Source organism: Rattus norvegicus, chromosome 11 (assembly GCF_021556685.1).
Source record: "Rattus norvegicus strain SHRSP/BbbUtx chromosome 11, alternate assembly SHRSP_T2T, whole genome shotgun sequence".
Taxonomy (NCBI): domain Eukaryota; kingdom Metazoa; phylum Chordata; class Mammalia; order Rodentia; family Muridae; genus Rattus; species Rattus norvegicus.
This window is the reverse complement of record NC_141544.1, coordinates 84,421,102-84,434,676: the sequence shown is the minus strand read 5'-3', so window position 1 is coordinate 84,434,676 and position 13,575 is coordinate 84,421,102. Positions and strand designations below refer to the sequence as shown.

Here is a 13,575-nt window from a genome sequence, read left to right as displayed (position 1 = left end):
GTTCATATTAAAGCCACAACCATAGCAGGCTATGAAAGCCCATGTTGGGGCTGGAGAGATGGCTCGTGGTTAAGAGCACCGACCTGCTCTTCCAGAGGTCCTGAGTTCAATTCCCAGCAACCATATGGTGGCTCACAACCATCCCTCTTCTGGTGTGTCTGAAGACAGCTACAATGTATTCATATAAATAAAAATAAATCTTTAAAAAAAAAAAAAAAAGCCCATGTTGGTTAGCCCAGCACTGGGGAAACTAAGGCAGTAGGATAGTGAGTTAAGGATAGCCTGGGCTATCAGCAAGGCTATGTGAAACAATTACAAGACACACACCTATTACGTACTGGCTTGAACCTCTAAAATGAGCAAGACCAACAATAGAAGTAACAGAATAGGCATAAAATTAGATGAGGAGGTCTAAAGGGTTTGAGAAAACAATCTTGTTTTTAATTTAGCATCTTCCCAACACATAATCTATTAGACTTGACATGAACACATGTGTTCACATACAGACTCATACATGAGCCTGGTAAAGCGATTTTATTACTGTTACCTCACAGTGAATAAGGTGATCCAGGAGAGGATTTCTCCTCAGCAGTAAAACAGGGTGCCGTCTATCAGTCCTGTGCTGTGTCACCTAATTACCGCCGTAGGTAGTGAGAATACGCAGCTAGAGTAAAGGGCATAGTGCGCTTATGCAAACTAGAAGGTCTGCCACTTCGTTAGACAATGCGATCTTTTGTTTCTTTAACTGATTTTGACCTTGAACTCCCGAACTTCCAGCTTCTGCCTCCCAAGTGCCGGAACTACAAGCCTGCAACCCCGCACCCCGAGTAAGACTCAAGACTTTGGACAATATCCTTTCTGGGGCTTTTCAAATCAAGAGACCCCAGCTACTTCACCGACGGACTACTCCTTTAAACTCTCTACCTAATCTGCCTTTCCATTTGCGGTTTATCAGACAGATCTGGAGACTGTTCCGGGAGGATGTTTACAAAGGACTTTTAGTGTTTCTGAGAAAGGAGAGGATGGGAAAGATAGGGTTTCTGAAGGGCAGTCTCAGGGGTGGTGAGACTCAGACATAAAAGGGCCTTTCTTTTACTCCCAACGGGTTGTCTGTCCTAACGGGGTGGTGGACAGGACAGATGGCCACGGGAGTGAGCAGTCCCTCCTAATCCCTGGAGCCGGTAGGGATTGTCTTTTGGGTTTGGAGTCTTGATCTCACTGTAGAATTAGTTACCGAGGTTAAAGCCCATGGCTCCACCTCCCCCTTATTCTGCTTCCCTTAGAATCACCGTATTTCTCCCAGGGGTGGAGGTCTGTGGGGGCGGAGATTGGAGTCGCTTTTTAAAAGGTGATGGCTTAATCATGCTACACATCACTACAAGACTGTATAGCAGCAGCCATGTCAGAATAAATAGGTGTTTTTTAAGGGGAGGGGGATTCTAGCACATGGTAGACACCATTTCTAGTTATAATTACGCTTGTGACAGAGTCAACGCCAGCGATACGGATTCCGCAGTCCCGAGCCTGTTAAGGTGTTTATAATCATCACCCCCAGGTGAGTTGCTTGAACTCATTGTGAAAGACACCTAACCACACCCAAGTATTTGACCAGAAGAAGCAACTCCATTAAAGGATTCACTTTAGGACAGTGGCTCTCAACCCTCCTGATGCCGCGACCCTTCATACAGTCCCTCCTGGTGACCCTCAACCACAAAAGTATTTTCATTGCTACTCCCTAGCTGTAATTTTGCTGCTGCTATGAACCATATTGTAAGTATCTGATATTCAGGAAACCTGATATGTGACCCCTGGGAAAGGGTCTTTTAATTCCCGAAGGGGTCGAGACCCACGGGTTGAGAACCCATGCTTCAAGCCCCTTTTCGTCTCAATGTCCCAACACCAGACTTGTTTGGGTTTTTACTTCGTTGTTGTCGTTTGTTTGTCTGGTTGGTTGGTTTTATTTTTAATCTTTTTTTCTTCTCCTAGAAGAACAGTGCTGCTTCAATCAAACTTGGGAAACATTTTCCTCTCTGCTAAGGAAGACTTCATTTTTTTCCAGTAAAAGATGAATTTTCATCCTCTTAATTAAGCAAGAAAGAGACGATTCCCAGCAAGCTGTGTGGCTGTAGTTAATTTTGATTAACAAGCTTCATTTCGACTTGTTAATCTCTATGTCTCTCGTTTTTGTCATAGTCAGACACCAAATGGAGTTCAGCCGTGAGGTTCCCCTCCCCCTTCAAGTGAACATTTCAAGTGTCTTATGGAGAAGAAAATGAATTTTTTTTAAAAAAGTACTAGCCTTACTGTAATAGAAAAAAGACATTGTCCGTGGCAACCTCTGAGTGGTGACAGACACTGTAAAGGAGACTTGCAAGCAAGTGGGTGACAGGGCATGGTTTCGAAAGGGGGGGGGACAATATTCCCTCCTGGGCTCAATCACCAGGGAAGCTACCCTAATGTGAAGCTTCAGTCTTGGAGTCATTAGCATGAAGAGACTGTGGAGAGCCGAATTCTATTTCGAGGCTGTTCTCAACAATTTGTTTAAAAACTAGACTATTTGTAGAGCAGATTTTGTTTTGTTTTGTTGTTTGTTGTTTTTGGAAGAAAAATCACATATTTCAACAATTTGTCCCCTCCGTCCCCCAAAAAAACAGAGTCCCCTGAGAACAAAGCCCCATGGTAAAATGGCTGGGGAGTGAGAACGTATCTAAGCCAGAAGAAGGTTCACTACCCTGGCATTACTATTGGATACTGTATGGTTGAAACCCTTGTTCCCAGGCAAAGGGACCCCAACTTACTCTCCCACCCCCTCTGGATTACTGGTGGCTCTGAGGGGGAGAGGCAGAGTTTTGAGCCAACAGAATGATGTAGTGATAGAATGGGATCAGAGGCCATCGTGACGGAGCGTATTGTTCTACCCATCCCAGTCAACAGTTTTCAATCAGAGGACACACAGAGATGGCTCAGAAGGAGGTCACCATGGGCCATGTGGCCTGTACTATGGCCTTGAGCTTCAGTTTTATGACAGCAGAAAATACCTATAATCGGTCCAAGGAAATAAAAGAAGAGTTCCCAATTAAATTTCAGCCGTGAGAGTAGGCCTACCCCCCACCTCCACCCCACTCCAATCCCACTGAAAATGAGAAAGCTTAGGATGGAGTAGTGCAAAATGTCCCAACCTTCTATTCTCTGAACCCTTTGGAGCCAGCATTTTGACAAACTTTTGTCTACCAGCATGCTGTCTTTATTAAGTCATAAGTCCATTTCCACTATTCATAACTATTAACAGCAATGGTTTCCTTTTATTGAGGGCTAACTCTGAGTGCCCCCACGGACACTGTGAGCTAGATGTGACTGTCCTTACATACAGATCCGGACCTTGGGCTTCAGCAAAGTCATGGGGCTCTACCAGAACCTCCTGAGAAGGAACTAGGAAGTCTCGGAGCTTGCCCAGACCTGGTAACTATCAGGACAGGGATTCCTCAAGACTTTCTGGGGACCGGCATAACCCAGTCAAGAAGCAAAGAAAGCAGGTTTGTCAGACACCTCATGGGTAGCCCAGGCTGGTCTTGAACCTGGTACACAACTGGGAATGACCTAGAATTCTTGATCTTGCCCACCCCTCTAGAGCGTGCAAGCATACCTTGTTTAGTCAGTGCTGGGAATCTGATGTGGGGCTCTGCATGTGTGAGGCAAGCACTCTACCAACTGACCACATTTCTAGCTCCCCAAAGGCAGAATGCATCTTAACCAGATTGACAAAGATCAAAGGCTGTTGGCAGTTTTGACAACTGCTCACAGACTCTCTCATCCGCCATCCCTCTGTCAACTTGAGTGACCTCTAGAGCCCCGTGGGTTCGGTGACCACAGACTGCTTATACGTTATGGACCAAGGGCCCAGAGAGTGGGGAATCCAGCTTCTCTACTGGCAGAGACCTGGGATATAAGAAATAGAAAATTAGAATTAACATACTCAGTGAACATGTTTCTTTTTAAAAAAAAAAATTAATTCTGTGGGGTGTGTGTGTGTGTGTGTGTGTGTGTGTGTGTGTGTGTGTGTTGCTTGAATGCAGGTACCAAAGGACAACATCCGGGAGTCGAGTTCCAGAGATGGAATTCAGTTCCCACGCTTATGCAAGTCTCTTCACCCACCAAGCCATCTTACCGGCTGAGCTGTCTCAGTAGCCTGGCATGTTGCTTTTTATTTTCCTTATATTTCTTTTTTTTTTCTTTTTCTTTTTTTTCGGAGCTGGGGACCGAACCCAGGGCCTTGCGCTTGCTAGGCAAGCGCTCTACCACTGAGCTAAATCCCCAGCCCCTTTCCTTATATTTCTAAAAAGTTTTCTTCTCTCAGGATTCCAGTCCTGGCTGCTTCTGAAACTGAGCAATAGAGACCAGAGAATCCTTTTTTTAATTCCTGAGTTGTAAGATGCTACTAGTGGGTGACTTGATATCTCCCCATGCTGACCTAACACTTTGAAGCAAACCTTGGGACTTGGACCTACCAACCACACCAAGCGGGGCTACCAGTCATTAGTGACACACTGACAAATGCTTTTTCAGGCCTGAGGTTGGATACAGGCTGGAGAAATCAGACATTTCAATATTCTAACCGGGCCTGAAAAATTAGTGTCTAAAGGTCTTCAAAGCAAGCTGATGGTGATATTGTTTGAAAACTCCATGAACCCACCTCGTCTCTCAAGGGGTCTGGGAACTCCCACTTTGTTGACTATGAACCATTGCAGACTGGTTTAGCCCTCTTGGACCCTGGGATCCAACAGTACTGGATATACACACCTGACACATTGAAGTCTGAAGGAGACATCAGCTTTAATTAGGCACGATAAGGCCAGAGTTTCCGGTGCCGCAGTGGAAGGCAACTGGTTAGTAGAAAGAGGTTTATGGAAGGTAGGTGGAGGACCCCTTCTCCTTGGAGTCTCCTGGAACCCACCATTTCCATTTTCAAAGTAGTCTCCTCAGAGAGGCAGGCTTCCTCAGACACAATGGCTCTAAGAGCCTCTGCAGGTGTGGTCTGGAGTTTGCTGAAGGGAGACGAGAATGTTGGCAGCCTACAAAGAAAAGAAAACATAACCGAGGCTCCTGTGAGGCTTCAGAGCCACCTGGCAGCATCCGGGCCTGAGTCCTTTTCCCTGCCTCTGTGCGTCCAGGACCACACCCAACACTCTGTGCCCCCTGCAGAGCTGACTCAGAGACCTCAAATTCTCACATCCACAGCCCAAAGAAATCCCTCTCGAGCTGGTAATGAGTTAATCTAATATCTTTATTCATAGTTGGAAACATTTCCATTCGGGATTCCAACGAGAAATGCGTATTATGTCATTAAGACACCCGAAACTATGGCATAGACGTCTGTGACTCATTTCAGAGCTGACCTTGGGATGGAAGCTTGCTCTCTGTGTCTTGAGGAGTGTCCTCTACTCAAGGCCATTCTAAGAAAAACTCCCACATTGCAACCTGGAAGGATGTGTTAAGGAAAAAAAAAAAAAAAAAAGAAAACAAAAACAAAAACAAAAAAACAGTGCCCAGGTTTACCAGATGCTGAGGCAGATAAACTGAAACTGTCAGATTTACCGTTTTATTAGTCACAACAGTCCTGTGTTGAATTTATAATGAATGCTACAGCAAGAATGTGTGTGTGTGTGTGTGTGTGTGTGTGTGTGTGTGTGTGTGTGTGTATTGTGCCCTAAACCCATTTTATGTATGAACTGGGTTCCATGTGAAGACTCTTTATTGGAGCTTTAACAAAAAGTTTTGGGGTCTCTAAAATGTGGAAAGCCCATCCTCAGAAGTATATCATAGTTTGGATGCTGGCTGTGGTAGTCGGAACCTGTGGCCCTAGCTACTCTGGAAGCTAAGGCAGGGAAATCACTTGAGGCGAGGAAATTTCAGACCAACCTAGGCTACAGACCAACTTCTCCTCAAAAATAGAGAAATAAAATAATACTAAAACAAAGGAAGGCTGTTCCTTTTTATCGTTTCCTAGGGTCCGGAATGCCACCTACCTAAGGACATGTCTTTTCCCTTGTACGACTACATAGGTAAGTAGGTTCCATGCCAAGTGTGGTGGTACACGCCTTTAATCCTCGCACTAAGGAGGCAGAAGCAGGGGGATCTCTGTGAATTTGAGGTCAACCTGGTCTACAGAGTGAGTTCCAGGGCAGTCTGAGCTACATAGTGAGACCTTCTCTAAGAAAGAAAGAAAGAAAGAAAGAAAGAAAGAAAGAAAGAAAGAAAGAAAGAAAGAAAGAAAGAAGAAGGGAGGGAGGGAGGGAGGGAGGGAGGGAGGGAGGGAACAAAGAAGAGGAGGAGGAGGAAGAGAAAGAGGAGGAGGAAGAGAAGGAGGAGGAGGAAGAGAAGGAGGAGGGGGGGGGGATGAACGAACTAGGTCCCAGCCTAGGAAATACTTAAGCAGGGACTGCTGACCGGTGGAAGGGGGTGGGAGTGGGGGAGGTGGGAGTGGAGAATGGGTCCAGGAGGCTCACCAGCCCTTATACCCACTAAAGGGACACAAGGTCAAAAGCATGAATTTATGCCCCCTAAGGCCTTTGCTGACTCTTCTGCCTATGATTCTGAGCATCTGAACAGCCCCTGTTTCTCTCGGAAGCTGATGGATTTGATGGGTGGATCTGGAAAACCGCCCCACCTGAAATGCTTTCCAGGATTGGGAATCGAATCTTTTCACCCAGCAGCCTGTGCTCGTTGAGATGACTGACCAGGTCATGTCCACCTTGGTCCTCTCAGGCTCTCATAACAAACGACCACACCTTGGCGGCTTATGAACAACAGACATTTATTTCCTACTGTACTGGGGCCTGGGAGTGCAAAATCAAGCAGCCAGTGATTCAGTGTGTCTGAGGGAGCCCACGTTCTACTCTCCCCACACAGCTGAAGAGAGCTCGGTCTCCTCAGCCCATGTAAGGACACTATCTCTTCATGAGGTCTCTACTGTCACATCCTACTACTATCATTTAAGGGTTGACATCCCCTCCCAAGCTCCTATTGGAACCCAATCACCAGCACATGGTCAACAGGAGAGCCTTTAGGGGACAGGTCAGATACAAGAGCTGTTCCCCATAAGTGGGTTAGTGCCCTATACAAAGGAGGAAACTGTCCATGGTTTCTTAACCTTCCAGTTTCTGCCCTGTGAAACCATGGTAACAAAGTACTAGGTTGGGAGCCAAAGTCAGCCTTCACCAAAACTGGCAAGAACTTGATCTTGACCTTCCAACCTCTCGGACCATGAGGAGGAAATCTGTTCTTATAACTCAGCTCTGGATATTGTATCACAACAGCGGGAAGAGTCTAAGATCCCAAGGTACCTCACAGAGGTCTCAACTCTTTGAGTGCACACACACATGCATGTACCTGTGCCCACACACACGTGTGCATGCGCACACACACACACACACAACCAACAAAGGCCTGTCCAAATGACCTACACCATTTTATACATAAAGAAGCAGGTCCAAGGGGTTGGGGATTTAGCTCAGTGGTAGAGTGCTTGCCTGGCAAGCACAAGGCCCTGGGGTTCGGTCCTCAGCTCTGGAAAAAAGGAAAGGAAAGGAAAGGAAAGGAAAGGAAAAAGGAAAGGAAAGGAAAGGAAAGGAAAGGGAGAGAAAAGAAGCAGGTCCATAGAAGGGAGGTGACTTATCCAAGGTCATACCAGATAGGATCCCTTAAGTCTAGATTTTCACGTCTTTCCCCGGGTGATGCTGATCAGCTGTGAGGTGAAGGGTTAGCCTCCACTCTGAAAGATGCTGGCGGTAATTTATGATCCCAAAGTGGCTATTAGTAGAACTTAAAACGGTAACGAGGAAGTAATAGTCGTCTCGTAACACGGCTGCTCCCCGGCGTGAACATTAAGCCTGATTTGATCGCCCCCATTAGAAGAGTGCCGAAGGGGCGTTTCTTAGGAATTTGCCTGATGGATGTGCCAGGGTTAGCGGCTAAGGATGAAGAACCATCAATGAAATGTGCAAATAGATGAAACTTATCAATTACCAGGATGTGAGGGTATGAAAAGCCACACATAAATTATTTCTAAAACAAAGCAGTTATTTTTAAGACGATTTTTAATCATCGAAGCAATTTTATCTCTTTCACCTGCCTTCTCAGTCGAAAGGTGTCTGGGGTAGGTGGGTTGCTCTTATCGGGCCAGGCGGCCATTACCTGCCACAGCCAGGTGTGGGTGGCATGTAAGAGGAATGCTCAAACCCCAGTTCTCTCTGTTCCCACGTGTTCCCCGCCTGTCTCTCTCTCTTTCTGTCCTCTGTCCCCGCTTCTCCAACACCACGGTTCTGCCTCTGTCTGTCTGCCTCTACCCCTTCTCCAGGCCCTGACTCCCTCTTCCCTTCCCTTCCCCCAAACAAACGTTATACAAGATCTGTTGCATGGCGTGATTTCTCAGGGGGACACTGTGACATGGGCCCACCAGGCACCTTTGAGCTGCATTATATTTTATTACAAGAGGTGCCCAAGCTATAAATTTCTGGAGCACCGTGAGGGTGGCAAAAAACACAAAGGAGCGGGGTCTACTTCCAGTGTCTGTAGGCTTTACTGTGACAAGAAATATACTTAAAAATGAAACGAAATAGGGCCGGTGAGCCGGTACCCCGGGTGAAGGCACTGCTTGTCACATCTGAGACTGATCCCAGGACTGATGCGGAGGAATGAGAGAACTAATTCTGCACACACATACATACCAATAAAGACATTTACAATCAAACCAGGAAGAAAGACAAGAAAGGAGAAAGGCAGGCATACAGGTAAAAGGGGAGAGGTGAGATAAGTGTATGTATGGCAGCTAGGTCATGTTGGATAGGATATGTAAGTGGTATATATATACACATACACATATATACATATATATGTGTATGCGTATATATACATTATGTATACATATACATATATATTACACACACATACACACACACACATATATATATGTGTGTATATATGTATGTGTGTGTATATATATATATATATATATATATATATATATATATATATGGTGTGTGGCCCAAATCTATGAACTAGGAATAAAAAAATAATGATCATTAAACTAATTATTTTTAATTAGTATCATTAATTAACTACTTTATTAATATCAAATAAACTACTTGCTTTTCCACTTGACCAAAGCTCTTCGATTGTGTAACTCAGTTTTCTCTTTTTTCCCCCTCCCCTCAGATTTCATCCTATCTTTGTGCACAGAGAACCACAGAGCAGAATCAGAGCTGGAGCTGGAAGCCCTTGGTCACCACCAAGTCCAACCTTCGAGTCAACAGAGACCCAGGGAGCCCTGGAAAAACAATAATTAACCACAGCAATTGCAGAGTTCAAGGAAAAAGTGGGCCCTGCAGACATGGTGGGACCCCTTGTGTCTGAGTTTCATGAACATTAATGCCTTTTTTAATTCTTTTAAGCTTCCATACAAAATAATGGGTTCCATTATGATATTTTCCCTAAGTAAAGATTCACAATATTTTTAAAATTATTTCTATGTTGGAGGGGTATGTGTGTATGAGGGCAGATGTCTGAGGAGGCTAGAAGACAGCGTTGAATCCCCTGGGTCTGGAGTTACAGGTGATTGACAGGTGCCCAGCATGGGGCAGTATGGGAAACTAAACTCAAGTCCTCCGTACAGCATGCACTTAATAAATAATAATAATAACAATAATAACAACAACAACAACAACAATAAGGTCTTACTGTATAACCCTGGCTGGCCTGTAACTTTCTTTTTTCTATTTTAATTTTTGCTGTCTTTTTTATAACGACTTATTTATTTATTTATTTATTTATTTATTTATTGTAAGTACACTATAGCTGTCTTCAGACACACCACAGCAATTGCAGAGGGCATCAGATCTCAATGTGGTTGCTGGGAGTTGAACTCAGGACCTCTAGAAGAGCAGTCAGTGCTCTTAACCACTGAGCCATCTCTCCAGCCTGCCTGTAACTTTCTAAGGCTGGCTTTGAACTTACAACGATCCACTTGTTTCTGTCTCATGAATTCTGGGGGGATTAAGCACACTCTATACCTTACCCATGGAGCCATCGCTCCAGACCCTCATTCTGACGTTCTCATGCTTATGTCATTATCCATTACTCATATTCTCCTACCCATATACTTCTACTGCCTCCACTGTGCCACGTCCTTCCTGCTGGCCCTCATTATCCCCATCAAATAACCACTTTTGTGTGACACACATGCACACACGCGCACACATGCAATCTACATCCTGCATAGAATAGAAAGCACAGATATTACTAATTTTTTTAAATTTGCTTTTGCATTGTAACCTCCGTTGCATAGCGACAGACTGCCTCCCTGAGCCCCTCTCAGCATCTTCCTAAGACCTTGAGCTCCATTGCTGGACCAGCTTCCCTTCCCAATGCTTTCCTAGCCAGAGTCCTTTCATGCCTGGCATGACCCAAGGAACTCAGTGGAGCTCATCTTCGAAGGTGTTCGTGAGCTGCCAGTGTGGGGCAAGGTCACACAGACAGCAGCACTAGAACCATGCACACTCTTTCTTCTCAGTGTGCTGCCTGTCTGTGAGCAGCTGGTGGGCGCGAGCCAGGGGCCTCCAATCCAAGGATGAGAACTCTGAGAGGCTATTTGGTATGCCAGTTGGTACCCTGTGGTATGGGCAGTTTCTCTCATAAACGCTGATAATCTAGCACATGAGAAGTTCATCGAGATGCTAACTTCAGTGTTTCTTACAAAGGGAGGAGATTCAAGAACTTCCTCTCTGAAATTCTGCACAATTCTGATGAGTGCTGTAAGAGATGAACTGGAAGTACTAGGGCACCCAGGGCTACCCTGGGCAGGAGGCCAGCTTTGCTCAAGATCCCAGGGGATTTGGGAGAAACTTCAAAGTGAGGCTCGTAGAGTTTGGGTAGAGCAAGAACAGAGAGAGACTAGGAAAATCGAACCATTGCCTCAGCGTGATGGCGCGCTGTATTTCGCCTACATCCTACCTCTGGCCTCAAGGTTTAAAGTTCAAAATCATAATAATAACGCGGCATCTTGATTCCATTCAATTCTGAAGAGCCAGTCTCTCCAGGCAGCTGCTGAGCTGGACTTTCCTCTTGCTGGGGCACCACAGTGATGTTGTCAGAGACCAGGATAACTAGAAGCAGAGAGAGCCCCGCGGGGGCATCAGGCCCCCACTGGAGTTTGCAGTGCTGGCGGTTAGAAAAAGTGTCTCCAACTTGTAAACACAGCAAATTCAATCTGGAAGTCATTGAGAAAACATAAACACGGAACCTCACGCAGTCCTGTTTACACTGTTCCGAGCCTGGTGAAAGATGAGACTGCCTTGGAAGAGCTGGCTGGCGTTTCCCCCCCTCAGGCACTGCGCTTTTAAAAATAAAACTCCAAGCTGTACGTCCCATCAGGAAGACCAGATTCCAACAGAGCGCAAGCAGCTCACACACAGCGCATTAACTGGGCTGTTTTCTGCAGTTGCAGAAACTTAACTTTCTCAGAAAGCTGATTGTTTTGAAGTGGAAATTACCAGGACTGGAGCGGTCCCTGGGACCACAGCCTCTGTCAAGAACAGGGCTTCACGCCGCTCCTGAATCCAGTCTGAACTGGAAGCAATAAGGAGCTGAATGTTGTCTTGGTCCCTGTCATTTAACCAGTAAACAAAGGATCGGCTGAGATGGGGGTGGGGGTGGGCGAGATTGCAGTCGGGGAGTGTGTTGATACTGGAGGCTGAAAGAAGGACAGTTATTTGGTTAGTTTGGGTCTCTCGGGGCCTGTGGCTTCCAAGGGGTGCCTTGGATCTAACACTCTGGCCCAGGGATATTTGTTCAATGTTGGGTTTTCTGTATAGATTCTGCAAACTTAATGTGAATGAAAGGCCACATGATCCACCCCACCCCCACTCACCCCGCCCAGTCTCTCTGCTCTCTCTGTGTGTCTCTGTCTCTGTCTCTCTGTCTCTGTCTCTGTCTCTCTCTCTCTCTCTCTCTCTCTCTCTCTCTCTCTCTCGTTCTCGCTCTCGCTCTCGCTCTCTTTCTCTGTCTCCCCCTCTAAGGTCTCTACTACTTAGCTCTGTCTGTCCTGGAACCCACTATGTAGACCAGGCTGGCATCAAACTAAAGGTGTGAGCCATCGTGCTAGGCTAAACAGTATTTTTTGTTTTATTTTGTTTTGTTTTTCTTTTTGGATTTGCGTGGTTTTTTTTTTTTTTTTTTTTTTGGTTTGGTTTGGTTTGGTTTGGTTTAGTTTGTTTTGTTTTGTTTTGTTTTTTTGGTGGTGGGTTTTTGTTTGTTTTGTTTTATTTTTATTTATTTATTTATTTATTTATTTATTTATTTATTTATTTATTTATTTATTTATTTTTGAGAAAGGGTCTCCTATATATAGGTGGCTATTCTAAAACTCACTATGTAGAAGAGACTGGCCATGAACTCACCATCTGCCTGCTGGGATTAAAGACATGTGCCACCACACACAGACACACACACATACTTATATTATGTGTATGAATGTTTTGCCTGCATTTATGTGTATGTACTACGTGTGTGCCTGGAACCTGTAGAAGCCAAGACAAGGACATTATAACCCCTAAAACTTGTCGTTACATATGGTTGTGAGCCACAATGTGGGTGCTGGGGTTCAAACCTAGGTTCTTTGACTCGACATCAAGTGGTCTTGAACACTGAGCCCTCCCTCCAGCTAGGATTTCTCTAAAACTCAAGTCAACCTGACTAGGAGTCCAAGGCTCTTGCGTGACTGACTCGGCTCAGTACTGGGTGGTGAAGGCTCCTTCTGGAGATGTAAGTATGCACATGGGGGTGTGGGGTGGGGGGGAGGCGGAGCGGCAGGGGCATAGACCGTACCATGGTGTGGAAGCAGTAAGCAGCCCAGCATGCTCACGGATTTCCAACCCTTGCTTCCAAGACCACAGCAGGCTGGCAGCTCTCCTGCTCCTGGATTCCAGCCTCCCTCCCAAGGCTCTGCCTTGGGGCCTTAGGGACAGAAAGTGCTTGGAGCCTCAGCCTTTTCTGTGGTCTCTGCATGTCTCTCATTCCAATCCCCCAACTCTGACCTCTTGCTCCGACTCCAGCTCTACACTCTAACCCCAGCCCTCTTCCCTGTAGTATGATCAGCCCTCGATGCAGAACAGCTGAGAGAACGCTCTTGAGGAAGTCCTACTTTCATTCCTGCCGTCCTGGGTTGAGGAAACCTGGAAGTGTGCCTGAATAAGGGGGTGGGGGTGGGGTTGCACAATGAAAACAAATCTCGATGGCCGGAGGTACATTCAACAGTTAAATGCTTGCCTAGCATGCTGAGCCCCGAGCTTCTAAACCCCATCTCTAGCACCACATAAACCAGATGTGGTGGTCTGTGTCTGCACTCTTAGCCCACGGGATGTGGAGGCAGGGGGAACTGAAGGTCACCTTCAGTTATAGCAAGACGGCAGCCAGCCTGTGCTATAAAAGCCTGCTTCAAAAGGAAAAAGAAAAAAAGAAGAAAACGAACAAATTCTATCCTCAGTAACTTAAAATGCAAATTAGATAGAACTATTTGCCATATAC

At 45.7% G+C, this 13,575-nt stretch overlaps 1 long non-coding RNA gene across 1 annotated transcript; it reads right to left on the bottom strand.

The window, feature by feature from the left end:
- Positions 1-3,221: 3,221 nt before the first annotated feature.
- Positions 3,222-11,603, bottom strand: LOC102547306 (uncharacterized). Its single transcript, XR_015633556.1, has 3 exons — positions 11,005-11,603; positions 4,798-5,069; positions 3,222-3,936 (listed from the first exon to the last, which is right to left on the bottom strand). It is a non-coding gene; the product is annotated as an uncharacterized LOC102547306 (long non-coding RNA).
- Between the last annotated feature and the right edge of the window lie 1,972 nt (positions 11,604-13,575).